Genomic DNA, 16,600 nt, shown 5'->3' on the forward strand with positions numbered 1-16,600 from the left:
TAAGATTAATGAGGCTGTCTATGTGTAGAACCACAGGAGATGAGTGAGAGGCTAAATAAGTATTTTACATTAGTATTTACTGTGAAGAAGGACTTGGAAGCCAGGGAACTTGAGGAAATAAATGTCTTGAATAGAGCACATATTTCAGAAGAGGAGGTACTGGAGGACTTAAGATGCATAAAGGTAAATAAATTTCTAGGACTTGAACAAGTGTTTCCCAGAACTTCACAGCAAGCTAGGGAAGAGATTGCTTGGCCCTTCGAGAGTTATTTGTACCATTGGTAGCCATAGGGGAGGTGCTAGAAAACTGCAGGTTGGCTAGTATGGTGCTATTATTTGAAAAAAAGCTGCGTGGAAAAGTCAGGGAATTATAGACAAGTGAGCATAACGTCCTTGGTGGGTAAGTTGTTGGAGTGGATTCTGAGAGACAGGATTTTGTTATGAAGTTGTGTAGCGTAATCGCGAATTGGAAGGCAGGAAGCTCAAATTTGTTGCAAAAAAATGATAAGGGAGAAAAGTGTATGGTTCCTTTAAGAGATAACTCACTCAGAGATGGTAAGAACTGCAGATGCTGGAGTCAGAGATTGCACAGTGTGGAGCTGGAAGAAAACAGCAGGCCAGGCAGCATTAGAGGAGCAGGAAGGTTAACGTTTTGGGTCAGGACTCTTCTTCAAAGTGCTTTCCTAAGCTTTGAGATTTATACAGGGGGGGAAAAAAGTGTCTATGTGTAGCCGAAGATGCACAGCCAGTTTTAAAATGGAAACTCATATCAATTGGCTGTGTGATTGGAAATCTTAGGCATGTTTTGATGTCTTGGCAACAAGCCAGTTAATTTAAACCAAGCACTTAGCAATTGAAAGTCAGTTGAATTTAAATCTGATGAGTTTGAAACCTTGGACCAATGTTATTATCAGAAAGTTGATGTGTCATCCTATGTATAAAAGGAAAGGGTTTTTAAAAGTTGGGGTGAGAGCGAACTGCCAGCTGAGAAATAAGCACTAAGCTCTCTGAGAAAGCACCATTTTATCCATAGAAGGTACTGCGGCACTTCTAGGTCGGAGTCTGCACAGAGAAAACACCCTGAAAGCGGGATCGGTGGAAGAAAGGTGTTTACGACTGGAGAGACACTGGAAAAGGAAGATCATTCCGGAGGACACATTCTGTGTGTACTTTGAGAGACAAAGTTTGAATTTCTTTTTCATAAGACTTGTGTTATATAATTGGGACTTGTGTTTATTGGAATAGTGCACCAGAAGAATTTTGTTCAGTTAGGGGGAATTCTTTAGTTTGTTAGTAATTCTGTCAATTTTTTCACTGTTAGAATTAAATAAATAAATTGTGACTTTATACTTAAAAGTGAATATCAGGGATTTTCTTTCATTTAACCTTGCCTTCTCTGTAAAAGTTTACATACATTTGGAAGGGCAAACGCTAATTAGGGACAGCCAGCATGGCCTTGTAATGGGAAATTGTGTCTCACTAACTTGATTGATTGAGTTTTTTTGAAGAGGTGACAAATAAGATGGATGAAGGCTGAGTGGTAAATATTGTCTATATGGACTTCAGCAAAGTGTTCTATGAGATTCTGCATGGTAGACTGGTTATTAAGGTTAGATCATGTGGGATCCAGGGGAATTAGCCAATTGGATACAAAATTGGCTTGAAAGATGGGAGACAGTGTGATGGTGGAGTATTGTTCTTCGGACTGGAGGCCCTTGACCAGTGGTGTGCCACATGGTCAATGCTGGGTCCACTGTTTTTGTCATTTATATAAATGATTTGGACATGAACATAGAAAATGTTGTTAGTAAGTTTGCAGATGACTCCAAAATAGATGGTGCAGTGAACAGTGAAGAAAATGATCTCAGAATACAATGGGACCTTGATCAGATGGGCTAATGAGCTGGGGAGTGGCAGATGGAGTTTAATTCAGATAAATGTGAGGCGTTGCATTTTTGTAAGATAAACCAGGGCAGGACTTGTTCAGTTAATGGTAGTGCCCTGGGATGTGCTGCTGAATAAAAAGACCTTGGGGTGTAGGTGTATAATTCCTTGCAGGTGAAGTCACAGGTAGACAGGGTGGTGAAGAAGGCATTTGTCATGCTTGTCTTTATTGGTCTTAATGGTGGGTATAGGAGTTAGGATGTTGCTTTGCAACTGCACAGGACATTGGTGAGGCTACTTTTAGAATACTGCATATCACTGTGGTTGCTATTCTATAGGAAGGATATTGCTGAATCTGAAAGGGCACAGATAAGATTTACAGGGATATTGCCAGGGCTGGAGGGTTTGAGTTATAGGGAGATCCTTTGGAGTGTCAGAGGCTGAGGGGTCACCTCATAGTGACTCATAAAATCATGAGGATTATGGATAGGCTGAAGAGCCAAGGTCTTTTCCCAAAAGTAGGGGAGTCCAAAATTAGGTTTGGGTGAGAGGGGAAAGATTTAAAAGGGACCTGAAGGACAACTCTTTTGCACAGAGGGTGATGTGTGTATGGAATGAGCTGCCAGAGGAAGTGGTGGAGGCTGGTACAATTACAACATTTAAGAGGCACCTGGATGGATATGCACTTGAGTTTAGAAGGATGAGAGGAGATCTGATTGAGATGTATCAGATTATTAAGGGATTGGACACTTTGGAGGCAGGAAGCATGTCTCTGCTGATGGGTGAGTCCAGAACCAGAGGACGCAGTTTAAAAATAAAGGGTAGGCCATTTCGAACAGAGTTGAGGAAAAACTTCTTCACCCAGAGAGTGGTGGATATATGGAATGCTGTAGCCCAGAAGGCAGTGGAGGCCAACTCCCTGGATACTTTCAACAAAGAGATGGATAGAGCTCTTAAAGATAGTGGAATCAAGGGTTATGGGGTTAAGGCAGGAACAGGATACTGATTGTGGATGATCAGCCATGATCATATGAATGGTGGTGCTGGCTCGAAGGGCCGAATGGCCTACTCCTGCACCTATTGTCTATTGTCTATTCTCAATCGGAACGGTTTAGAGGGATATAGGCCAAATGCTGGCAAATGGGACTAGATCACATTGAGATGTCTGGTAAGTGCGGATGAATTGGACGAAAGAACCTGTTTCCAATCTGTATGCCTCTCTGACTCTAAATCCTACATTGTTATCATATACTCCTTGTCCCTGCAAACTTCACTTGTCCGTATTACATTTACAAATTGACTTCTAGGTCCTCATGTACTTCAAAGCATCCTTTTACAACGCTGCCTGGTCCTACTTTGAGAATTACTTGCAGCAGCTGTCCCAATTCAAATTTCCCAGTCACTGAATTATTTCTTGATCTCTCTGCCTTTCACTCTTCAAAGCAACTATGCTTTAACTCTTGATGCCCTCTCTTTTAGACATCTCAACCTTACAAATGTGATTTTCCTGAGACAGAAACAATCATATATTCAGCTAGACACTTAGAATTAGAACTTCACATGTTGTAAAACACAGATTCTTCATTTTGCCTCCTAGCAGAGCCCTTATGTTTATAGTGGCATCAAGTGAGAAGATACACCCAAGTTATTTTAAATATGCTACACAAATACCTTTTCCTGCCCTTTAATATAATTCCAAGAAACCACACCCACAGTTGTTCCTTTAGTCTCAAAGTCAAACAGAATCTCTCATGATATTAAGTTTAGGGAATAGAGCGCAAATTCTGAAATGTGCAATTTACTGCCAGTGACTCATTGAAACCAATAGCATTGATGATTTCAAATGGATATTAAATAAGAAGAAAGAAATAGATGTATATAGTAATAAGTTTAGAAGAAGAGTGGATTGATAAAGCTTTTGTAGACATTAAATACTGGTATGGATTAGATGGTCCAAAGAGTTGTTTGTATCATAATATTTAATAAGACATGAGAAGTAATAGCGGCTTTGCAATGAACACTGGCCTTCTGCAATTGTGAGAATTGTCTACAGTGCTGGGCACTGAAGCACTGAACTCAGCTCCTTGCTTTTGGAGTAAGTGCGAAGAAAAACAATTCATGCTGCTTTACAACTGGGTTTCCAGTGATAGTAGCCATAGCAGATCCAGTATGTTTATAGAGTGAGTGCATATAGCAAAGGAAGGCCCGAGTTGTGGGAATTCATGGCATAAATATTCCATTGAAACAAGATACAAAATCAGCTATATCTAGTGTGGGACTGGAAAGCAGTGTTTAGTAGAAAGACCACAGTGCTCTCTGATGAAGGGTCTAGGCCCAAAACGTCAGCTTTTGTACTCCTGAGATGCTGCTTGGCCTGCTGTGTTCATCCAGCTTCACACTTTGTTATCTTGGATTCTCCAGCATCTGCAGTTCCCATTATCATAGGTACTAGGGTTATTTATTTTGGGGGGGAAAAAAAAGGCAGTTTATAAGAAAAATCTTGTTAGTATATTTAACATTTTTAAGGGCAATGGATAGTTGAACCTCAGAAGAAGCTTTACATCTTAACACAACTTGTGAAAGATAGGTTCTAACTTGTACAAAAAAATGTTTCAGCAGAGACCAAAGGACAGGTAGAGTCGACCAGCCCGCAGAGCTTAGCAGGTAGAAGATGCTTTGAAGTTTAACTTATTTATAATAAAGCTCCTGAGACTAAGAGGAGTTCAGCAGAAAATGAAGTCTGTGAGTATTTGGCCTGACACCTTGATAGAACTGGTCTTTTATTACCTCGTACAGCTTTAAGGATGTAATGTAGTGTCAAGCATGACAGTTTGGCTTTGTATTGATGTAGAGGAGGTTCACTTGGTTGATTCCAGAATTGCGAGGGTTGGCTTATGAGGAGAGATTGAGGAAACTGGGACGATGCACTCATTGGAATTTCAAAAAATGAGGGGGAGTTTTATAGAAACAGGTGAAATTATGAAGGGAATCGATAAGATAGAAGGAGTAAGGTTGTTTCCACTGGTGGGTGACACATAGAATTAGGGGACATAGCCTCAAACTAAGGGGGAGTAGATTTAAAACTGAGCTGAGGAGGAATTTCTTCACCCAAAGGGTTGTGAATCTGTGGAATTCCCTGCCCAGTGAAGCAGTTGAGGCTACCTCATTGAATTTTTTTTTAAGGCAAAGATAGATAGCTTTTTCAGCAAGAAAGGAATTAAGGGTTCTGGTAAGCAGGTGAATAAGTGGAATAGAGTCCTTAAAAAGTTCAGCCATGATCTTATTGAGCGGTGGTGCAGGCTCGATGGACCAGATGGCCTACTCCTGCTTCTGTTTCTAATGGTCTTATGTAGCATGAGTGAACTTGCTGGCCAGGAGCTTGCTGGATTGCCTTTGAGCATGGGAGGAGGAGATTCACAAGAATTCTTCAGAAAATGGCCACAAAGTATCATTTCAACCATTGCATGGAATCAGACTTGCTCGCAACTGGAGATGGTTGTCATGCTTTTGTATGTTCAAACTCTTCTGGCTCGGACATTAGGATCCTACAGTGTCACACGAAACTCTACTCTGGTATACTGTTCCAAACTAGTTTAAATGGAAAAGCCTCAACAACTTGCAATAAATGACACTAATCAAATCCTTGAATTGTTTAGTTCAGGTGATTCGAATTCAACACGGATAAGTCATCAGGCAAAACTGGAACATTAAACAATGAATAAAATCAAGCTTTATTGCATACAATAAAGTGGCACGGTGACCCAGTGGTTAGCACTGCTGCCTTACAGTACTAAGGACCCGTGTTTATTCTAGCTTTGGGTGACTGCCTGTGTGGAGTTTGCATATTCTCCCCGTATCTGTGTGAGTGTCCCCTTGGTACTCCAGTTTCCTCCCATAGTCTAAAGGTGTGCAGATTATGGGTGATTTAGCATGGCCAATCCACTCTAATGTCCAGGGATGTGTGAGTGATAATGGAAACTGCAGATGCTGGAGAATCCAAGATAATAAAATGTGAGGTTGGATGAACACAGCAGGCCCAGCAGCATCTCAGGAGCACAAAAGCTGACATTTCGGGCCTACAGCCTTCATCAGAGAGGGGGATGGGGTGAGGGTTCTGGAATAAATAGGGAGAGAGGGGGAGGCGGACCGAAGATGGAGAGAAAAGAAGATAGGTGGAAAGGAGAGTATGGGTGGGGAGGTAGGGAGGGGATAGGTCAGTCCAGGGAAGACGGACAGGTCAAGGAGGTGGGATGCTGTTAGTAGGTAGGAAATGGAGGTGCGGCTTGGTTTGGGAGGAAGGGATGGGTGAGAGGAAGAACAGGTTAGGGAGGCAGAGACAGGTTGGACTGGTTTTGGGATGCAGTGGGTGGAGGGGAAGAGCTGGGCTGGTTGTGTGGTGCAGTGGGGGGATGGGACGAACTGGGCTGGTTTTGGGATGCGGTGGGGGAAGGGGAGATTTTGAAGCTGGTGAAGTCCACATTGATACCTTGGGCTGCAGGGTTCCCAAGGGGAATATGAGTTGTTCCTGCAACCTTTGGGTGACATCATTGTGGCGCTGCAGGAGGCCCATGATGGACATGTCATCTAAAGAATGGGAGGGGGAGTGGAAATGGTTTGCGACTGGGAGGTGCAGTTGTTTATTGCGAACCGAGCAGAGGTGTTCTGCAAAGCGGTCCCCAAGCCTCCGCTTGGTTTCCCCAACTAACCTCATCCCACCTCCTTGACCTGTCCGTCTTCCCTGGACTGGCCTATCCCCTCCCTACCTCCCCACCTATACTCTCCTCTCCACCTATCTTCTTTTCTCTCCATCTTCGGTCCGCCTCCCCCTCTCTCCCTATTTATACCAGAACCCTCACCCCATCCCCCTCTCTGATGAAGGGTCTAGGCCCGAAACGTCAGCTTTTGTGCTCCTGAGATGCTGCTGGGCCTGCTGTGTTCACCCAGCTCCACGCTTTGTTATCTTGGAATGTCCAGGGATGTGCAGGCTTTGTGGACTAGCCATGGGAAATGTGTGGTTACAGCAATAAAGTAGGGGGGTGGGTCTGGTTGGGATACTCTTTGAAGGCTCAGTGTGGATTTCATGGGCCAAGTGGTCTGTTTCCACCTTGTAGGGATTCTATGATAATCCAACTAAATAATTCATTGAAATAACAATCCAAGACTATTTAAGTAACTTCTAACAAACACACAAGTTATGGTTATCAAAGCTTCAAGACAAGACTTCAAACTGTCTTCCAAAATCCTATTAGCAGACATGAAACCTCTTGCTTCCGTATGATAGAAAATTATTGAATCAATATTCTCAAACATTTTCCTCAGGTAGCTTAATCTAAATCAACACTTTAACAGACATAGGACGCATGGAAGGCTCAAATCCAATGCATCCAAAGCACGCTTTTTACACCCCATTTGGGAATAAATGCCTTTAATTGAAAGTTGTTGAAATCTGATTTACTAATAAACTGATAATAGTCAATTTAATTGGAGTGGTTCACACACATACAGTGGGGTGAATGCCTTAGAGCATTCAAGATAACAGAGTGTGCAGCTGGATGAACACAGCAGGCCAAGCAGCATCTCAGGAGCACAAAAGCTGACGTTTCGGGCCTAGGCTCCTTTGTGCTCCTGAGATGCTGCTTGGCCTGCTGTGTTCATCCAGCTACGCACTTTGTTATCTTGGATTCTCCAACATTTGCAGTTCCCATTATCTCTGATCACAGCCTTAGAGCATTCACTTCATTTTAAACATGAACAAGCTTCAGAACAAAAACAGAACATGCTGGAGAAGCTCAGCAGGTCTGGTAGAACCTACAGAGAGAGAAATAAAAGTTCATATTTCGAGTCCAGCAATGCTGTTCCTGCAGCTTGTGCTTCTAGAGAAGGCACTTGTGGTACAGTGCTAGTGTCCCTGTCTCTGAGATGGAGGACCCAGGTTTAAATCCTGTCTACTCCAGGTATGTATCAAACATCTCTGAAGAATTTGACTAAAAATATCATGTGTCTCAAAGACAGTGCTACCAGCAAGATTTTGGAGGAGCTCTCTCACAGTCTGTTTGAACCTTTGAAATAAAAATTTAAAAATAAAGACTTAATTAGTAGACATTATTTAAAATACAGCTATTATTTACTACTGATTATTAAGCACTTATCTTTCATTCACTGTAGAATTGGACCACTTTTTCCACTTAATCATCCCAAATTGGCTAATGGCTACTTTATAATTGTGGTGTTTTACTGTTATTGAGTCACACAGCATGGAAACATACCCTTCGGTCCAACCATGTTCCCAAACTAAACCAGTCCTACTTGCCTGCACTTGGCGCATATCCCTCTAAACCTTTCCACTAATGAATTTATTTAAATATCTTTTAAATGTTGTAACCATACCTGCACCCATCCCTTTGTCTGGTAGTTCATCCCACACACAAACCACTGTGTAAAACGTTACCCCTCATGCTCTTTTTAAATCTTTCTCCTGTCACCTGAAAAATATGCTCCCGAATTCTGAACTCCCCCACACTGGGGAAATGACCCTTGTCATTCACGTTATAGTGTGTCATCATAAAATGACTTCTTTGCAAAACTAGTTATTCATTTAAAAAAAGGCACCTTCTTGACCTGGCAGTGTGAGCATGTTTGTGAAAAACAAATCTAAAAGTTGATAGTTTTAAGTAAACTAAATCTTATAAGCAAAGAGTCTGCTTGCACAATTCAATCAGGGTTCGAGAGTAATTTTCTCCCTAAATTTGAAAGAAAGACACCAATGAAAGACAAAACTGTGCCCTTCACGTACAGTAATAATGTCCCTACCTCTGAGCTAGTAGACCTCCATTCAAATCGCACCTCCATGAGAGGTGTGTAATAACATCTCTGAATAGATTGATTGGAAAATATAGAAAGGTAGTTTCTTTTCCTTGTTCTTTAGCTGAGCTTAAGATTATTTTTTATTTGTTCACGAGGTGTGGACACTGTTAGTTAGGTTAACATTTATTGCCCATCCCTCATTGCTCTTGAGAGGTTTTTGGTGAGCTGCCTCTTTTCAAATTGCAGTCCAAGTGATGTCAGTGCTTATCAGAAGCTGGTTCCAGGATTTTTAAGCCATTAGCAACTGTGAAGCAATGCAGGATGAATGATGGAATACACCATGTTGTGCAATCAATGGTGTGCAATACATTCTAACTCATAATTTTGCATTTTGTCAGTAAATAACATAAACAAGATATTAGATCGGCAAACTAGGCAATATCAGAAATGTATTTTTTTTAACTCACTCTTCAATTTACTTTCAATAACATTCCTAATATGTCTCACCAAATTCAATGAATCATTGTCTTTCATTACCTGGGCGCAGTGGAAGCGATGAGATATTCATTTAGCAAAACAACTTGACTTAAGCTGGCTTGTTTAGGAATTTGGTGTCAATGTGCTGCAAGACCTTTGAAAGAGAAATGTTCTGATGTAGAGTCATTTAGACTCAAAACATTAGCTTGCTCTCTATCTCCTGATTCACTGATCTCCAGGATTTGGTGTTATCAGTACAGATTCAAGCATCTGCAGTAATTTGTTCCCATTCAAGTCGATTTATTTTCCATCACTTACGAAGGCATGCAGTTTAGCTGATTTTTCAGCTTATTACTTAAATTGGATGTATTGTGAATTGATGTATTGGACATGTATTGATGAGATAACGTCAAGAGTGATGCACATACAAAATAATATATTCAGAAAAAAAAGCAAATCTACACAATTATTGAATAATTTCAAGTTATGTCTATTGATCTTGACAGTTCAAGAAGTCCTCAACTAAAAATATTAAGGAACATGCAGACAGACTGTGTTAATCTTTCAGTGGTATCTGAGCAGCACATGAGGTACAAGCACTCAAATTATAAGACTTGTAAATCTAATTTTGTAAATTTTTCATATGTGGGGTCTGAAATTGGGCATCTTGGTTATCTATCTGTTAACAACTACTATCCTACAATACTTTGAAAATTTTAATTTCAAAAATATACTTTATTCATAAAAAATATATTTATGTATATGCAAAGGCATAAACACAGTTTGGTCCTGTACAGCAGCAGATCAAGGAAACAAACGAACATTAGAGTCTGACTCTATCCAAACAAACCAAAGACACCTCTTACCAGGCTATATTTATACACATTTGAGGGACCAGGAGGGTCTGATAACTGAACAGACCTCTATTTAACTTCAACATTTGATCAGGGTCCAATCCATGTTCTGGAAGAACAACAAGTTTCGGGCAGACAACAGACTGTCTTTCACCGAGTTGATGGTCCTCCAGGCACAGTTGATGCTTGTTGTGGTGAGAGTCCCAGGGAACAGATCGTAGAGCACAGAGTCCCACGTCATGGAGCTGCGTGGGATAAACCTCAACAAAAGCCACTGCACCTCTCTCCTGAATTCCTTTGCAAAGACACATCCCATAAGGAGATGTGTGACAGTCTTAACACCCCGCAGCCACTTTGAGGGCAGCGTGCGATGGAGCAAACAGGTCAGACTTACAGAAAGGATCTCACAGGTAGTACCCTTCTCACGGCTAGCCAAATAATGTCTTGGTGTTTGTTGGGAGGTTCTGGCGATGAGGCCTTCTTCCAAATGACATTGACAGTCTGCTCAGGGAACCACTAGACAGGATACACCTTTTCCTTTTCCTGTCGGGTATCGAGGATGCTACATGCTAGCCACTTCCTGATGGCCTTGTCGACAGGAGTATTTTTCTTTTCAAATTTCTCCATGAAGGACATTCTAGGAAGGGTGGTTCAACTACTTGGAGTGTTCCACAGCAACAAGGCCATTCTCCTGCTTTGCCACACCAGGGACAGGTAGAACATGTGCCAAATTTCAAATAGACTACCTACTTATCAAATGGGGGGCGGGGGTAATGATGCAGCTCAGTGTTACTGGTTGGGTGATGTTTCCTGCTCACTCTCGATAAGATCAAACTTTGACATCAATGGCATGTTGGGATACAACCTTACATGGTGGAAGAACAGTGGTGTTGTGGTAATGCCTTTGAGCTTGCAATCCAGAAATCCAGGATAAAGCCCTGATGACAAAGGTTTAAATCTCACCACTTGCAGCTGAGGGGACTTAGGTTCAATGACAAATCTGGAATAGAAAAACAGCCTTGGTCATAGAGTCATAAAGGACACAAACAGACCCTTCAGTCCAACTCATTCATGCTGACCAGATATCTTAAATTAATCTAGTCCCATTTGGCCCATATCCCTCTCAACCCTTCCTATTCAAATACCCGTCCAGGTGCCTTTTTAAATGTTGTAATTATCAGGCTCTGCCACTTCCTCTGGCAGTTCATTCCATACATGCACCACCCTCTGCATTGAAACATTGCCCCTAAGGTCCCTTTTAAGTCTTTCCCTCTCATCTTAAACCTAAGCCCTCTGGTTTTGGACTCTCCCACCCCGTGGGAATGATCTTGACCATTCACCCTATCTATGCATCTCATGATTTTATAAACTTCAATAAGGTCATTCCTCAGTCTCTGACATTTCAGAGAAAATAGCGCCAGTCTATTCAGCTTCTCCCAATACTCCTACCCTTTAATCATGACAACTTGCTTTGAAATCTTTGGTGAACCAAACTCACATTTATTATGAACTTTTGCTCCAACCATTCCATATGCTTTATCCCCAAATCAAGAGAAATTATCACTTGGTTTTAAGTGCTTTGCCATAAAGGAATCAACATTGAGGTAGCAACGTATCTGTTGCCATTCCATTTGGTATCCAGGTAAACCACCTGAAATGTGTCTGTTTTCCTATGGAAACAAGAACAGTCTGCCAGTAGCAGAACGACATTTATTTCAAGGTACAGCTTTGGAGGTAGTCTGATAACAAGTGGAATCAGTATTAACACAGGATCTGCTGCATTTCTGTGAATTTTCGTCTATGTAGTCCACGGCACTGCAAATATCTTTTAGATCAGGCAAGAATGCGCAAGCTTCATAATTATTGGAAGAATATTACTAAATATGGCTGTCTGTTAAATACGGTTCACAATCAATCTAGTCAGAAATGTTATTACACACCTTTGATGCAGGTGGGACTTATACATCAGTCTCCTGGCTCTGAGATAGGACCACTGCACCACAAGAGCCCCATTTTGCATTTCACTGATGTGGCCGATCAGACTCTCTTCAAAGAGGCAATGGGTGGGAAAGGGTTAATAGCAACCTGCTGCATGTGTTGTGAGTGTGTTTCAAGCTCTAGCTTTTTTTTGAGTCACTGCGTAGTCAATATATTTATATTACCTCTCTATCGAATCAAAAGGAAAATTTACATCAGTCACAATGTGCCAATTAAGATTCTTCCGAACTATAATAGAATATGAACTGATTTTGCTATAGTCGTTGCTTATTTGACTTCTAATTTGATTTTGTACTCGTCATGGCCGAACAGCCCATTATTTACTCGAAAATGATTTGCCTTCGCCGTTTCAAAGAGGTGGTCCTGATACCACAATTGTGTCCAGGATCTCAGGATTATTGCAGCACCATTTACTAGCACTAATTACAAGCAAATTCATGTACAATGTTAAAGCTAGTTATAATGTTTGCTTCTGACTTTAAGTCACATGTCTGCAATAATCTAGTAATGCAACAATATGATGATATCATAGAAACATAGAAGGTAGGTGCAGGAGTAGGCCAATTGGCCTTTTGAGCCTGCGCCACTATTCAATATGATCATGGCTGATCATTCAATTTCAGATTCCCACTCCTGCTTTCTCTCCATACCATATATCAAGCACATCATCAATGCTCTAGGTGATGTGCAATCAACGGAGGCCCCTACAGCAGCTCATAATTATATTGTGACTGGTTCCCCATAACACTGATGAACAAGCAGCATATATTTCTAGTAGACATGGGACAGCACTGTTGTCAGTCTTTGTACTTTGTACTGTACTTTTCAGAGCAGATTTTAGCAGTGAATGTAACACCAATTGCACTGAAGAAATATGATATGATATAAACTGTGATCACTTTAATATCATGTTTGTCTCAGCCAAGAGGTTGTTGCTGGTGATATTAACAGGTGATCACTTACCCATCTTGTCTGGCTCTCTATTGTCTACAAGTGGAAATGTTAAGTCTTTTAATATAAGTAGGCAAAAGTTTGTTTAAAATAATGGAGGGAATGGCATAGAAATCTGTTGTATCAAATTGTGAAGTCCTGCCCACGGATATAGCGACAGAAATTTCTAACAGGCCCTCATGCACTCCATGTAACAAGTGCTTTTGCAAGTTTCAATGCTAAAATTGAACATTAATGCACGAGCCTTGGACAAATTTCATTGGAACTGTGATCGGCAACAGTACTGTGAATTGTGCTGTAGTCTACATATTTAGAAAAATAATTTGTATGAAATGCATTGGATAACAAGAGCTCTTAGCTTTTGCTCTTCTAACACTTGAATCTATTCATTTAGCAATGTTATACCTTGGCTCAGGGGCCAAACTAATGCTGCCAGTTTATACAAGCAATCACCCTCTAGATTGGCTACCCTCATTGTAATATAAAGTCAAACCTTTGTTGAAGAACTGAAGATAAAACAGTGCAGAATTCTGTGACAAAGACTTCTAACATGGCATAACTATTGACATATATCTTTCAAACCATCGTGCAAGGTACTTCTTTCAACTGGGTTTACATGGCACTCAAAAGCAAACTAATTAAAATGGTCAATTCTATGCATTTAGTATCTGAGCTTTGCAGTGCAGGAGGTGATTAAATGCCCAGTCCTGAACCCAAGGGACTGACATTTTAAGTGCGATGTAGATGGAAAGTGATAGTGTTTGTTTGGCCACTGGTCACCACCATCAGTATGTAAAGATAGCTGCAACAGCTGTACACCCATTTACTTCTGGCAATTGAAAGCCACAGAATGTGGCTGACATGAATCAGCCTTAACCACAGAAACCACACAGGAATCTGTCTAACAATTGTCTTTAACTGGGTAAGAAAATCAAAATGAGCCATTTTACATTTGAAAGAGCTCTACAGACCTGAATAGAGAAAGCATGCAAACAAGTAGTAAAGAGGCACACTACCGTTAAATGATAAAATAATCTATTAGCAGAATGAAACTCAAACAAAGGCAATGTTAACTTGCTAAAAAGCTTCCATTTCCAGTAGCTATAACTGCTCTTCCAATTTCGATAATCATTTTGTTGAGGGAAGTAGATCAGTTTTAATTGCTTTCTTTGTCACCTTTTCTGTTTTGTCCAGCATTCCTCAAGAATGGACAATGAACTCTCAAACCGGGGCTCATCCAGCAACAGATGTTACCACCTTTCAGTGTTTTTAATCTACGACTCCTTTGGATTCAAGTGAGAAGAAAATAATAGAGGTTAATAGTTTCCATGTTTGCCAATCTTAATTAAAAAAGACAACTTGCAAAGATAGGTGGAATATTGGAAGAAAGTGCTAATGATTCCATCCTGGTCCCTGCTCTGAGCATTTCCTTGAGTCTAACTGGGAATTTGAAAGTTTCTTAAAAGAGTCACCATAAGTGAGTTTGTATGGTAATGCACAACTGTGACCCATGTTAAAAAATGAGTCCTTGCTCCAATTAGGTATTCAGCATCAACACTCGATGTGGAGTATCATTCCATGGTATCACCACAGCAGCAGACAGATGAATAAGCCTGAGGATAATCGGACAGTTTACCACCCTGGAACAGAATAGGAAAGAGAGGATAGTTCATGAGCACATAAAGTAGGAACATGTGTTTTTCACATATGCATGTGTGCATTTCTGTCTGTGTCCCATTTTTATGAGTGTGTATCTGTGTGCATATGTATATCAGTCTATTTGAGTTTGTTTGTGTGAGCCTATTTCTGACCATATGTAATTCTGTTTGTTTGTGGGTGTATTTCTGTCTGTGGGGTCGGTTAGCTCTTGTTGGGTAGATGGCTAATCCATTATGCAAAGTGATGCCAACTGTATGTGTTCAATTCCTGCACTGGCTAGAGTTTGCATGAAGGACTCTCTTTCTCAATCTGTCACCTCACCTGAGGTATGGTGAGCCTCAGGTTAAACCACCACGAGTTCAGTCTCTCTAATGGGAGAGCAGTCCCATGGTCTGGTAGGACTATGGTGATTTTACCATGTAAATCTTTGTGTCTGGGACATACAGTACAAGAGGAAGGAAGTGATTTTGAAGTTGAATGAGAAGCTTGTTAGACCCCATGTAGAGTATGATTTTCAGATCTGCATCCCACAATGGAGAAAGGATGTAAATGCATTGGAAAGAGTGCAGAAGCAGATTTGCAGGAATAGTTCCAAGGGTGAGAAACTTCACTATGCAGGATGGATTGAAGAAGTTGTGACAGCTCTCCTTGAAGAGAAGGCGAAGAGGAGATATCATGCGGGTTTTCAAAGTCATGTGGGGGCTGGCTAAAGTGGATGTTCCCACTTATAAATGGATAAAAACCAAAGGGCATAGATTTAAAGTAAGTCAGAGGAAGCAAATGTGTGGCGAGAAAAGGCATTTTCACGCATAAGTGTTTAGGGTCTGGAATGCATTGCATGTAGATGTGGAGGAGACAGATTCAACTGGGGCTTCAAGCACATATAGAATTGTTACTTGGATAGAAATAATGTGCAAGGGTGTAGAGGAGAAAGCAAGAGAACGGGAGTTGGCATTATGCTCATTTGAAGAGCTGCTGCAGACACAGGGGCTACACAGCCTGGTTCTGTGCAATGATACTGTCTGTGTGTATGTATTTCTGTCTGTATCTCTTTTGGTTTTGTGTGTATGTTTCTGTGTTTGTTTATGGTTGTTTCTGTGTGTCTTTGTGTGTGTGTGTGTGTGTGTGTGTGTGTGTGTGTGTGTGTGTGTGTGTGTGTTGTGTGTGTGTATATGTGTTTGTGTGTGTCCTTGTGTATGCATGTATTTGATTTTCTGTGTGTGTGTGTGTGTGTGTGTGTGTGTGTGTGTGTGTGTGTGTGTGTGTGTGTGTTTTGTATGTGCATGTATGCGTGGGTTTCTGTGTATATGCAGTGTGTTTCAGGTCTGCTGAGTTTTCCTTGTTCCGTGAGACTTTAGGAACACCTAACTTTCAATGTGAACAGAGTGTGTGAGAGAAAATTCACAGTAAACCTCACAGGTTAACAAGAATTTTCCAACCTGAACATACATGGGACTGTTGCAGAATAGTCATTGTGGCTGAAATCAGACATAGGGTGGCACAATGGCTAGCATTACTGCCTCACAGCACCAGGGACCCGGGTTCAATTCACCCCCTGGGTGACTATCTGTGTGGAGTTTGCACATTTTCCCTGTGTCTGCATGGGTTTCCTCTGAGTGCTCTGGTTTCCTCCTACAGTCCAAAGATGTACAGGCTATTGGGATTGGGAAATTACCTGTAGTACTTAGGGATATGTAGATTAGGTTGGTTACAGGGGGATAGCTCTGGGTGATCTGAGGGTCAGTGTGGACTTGTTGGGCCAAAGGGCCCACTTCCACACTGTAGGGGATTCTATGAATGAGTCCAGTAACTTCTCCAGAAATTGACTTTGTTAAACATTCAGAGCTAGTTTCCCCTGCATAATCCACCACTGGCCAGAAGCTTTTTCATCTCAAGACATGATATCCAAAAACACCAGGCATTGTGTCTGTACTAGGAGCAAAGGCACTCTCTGAGGTAGGGTGTGGTGGAAG

This window comes from Stegostoma tigrinum, chromosome 9 (assembly GCF_030684315.1).
Source record: "Stegostoma tigrinum isolate sSteTig4 chromosome 9, sSteTig4.hap1, whole genome shotgun sequence".
Taxonomy (NCBI): Eukaryota; Metazoa; Chordata; class Chondrichthyes; order Orectolobiformes; family Stegostomatidae; genus Stegostoma; species Stegostoma tigrinum.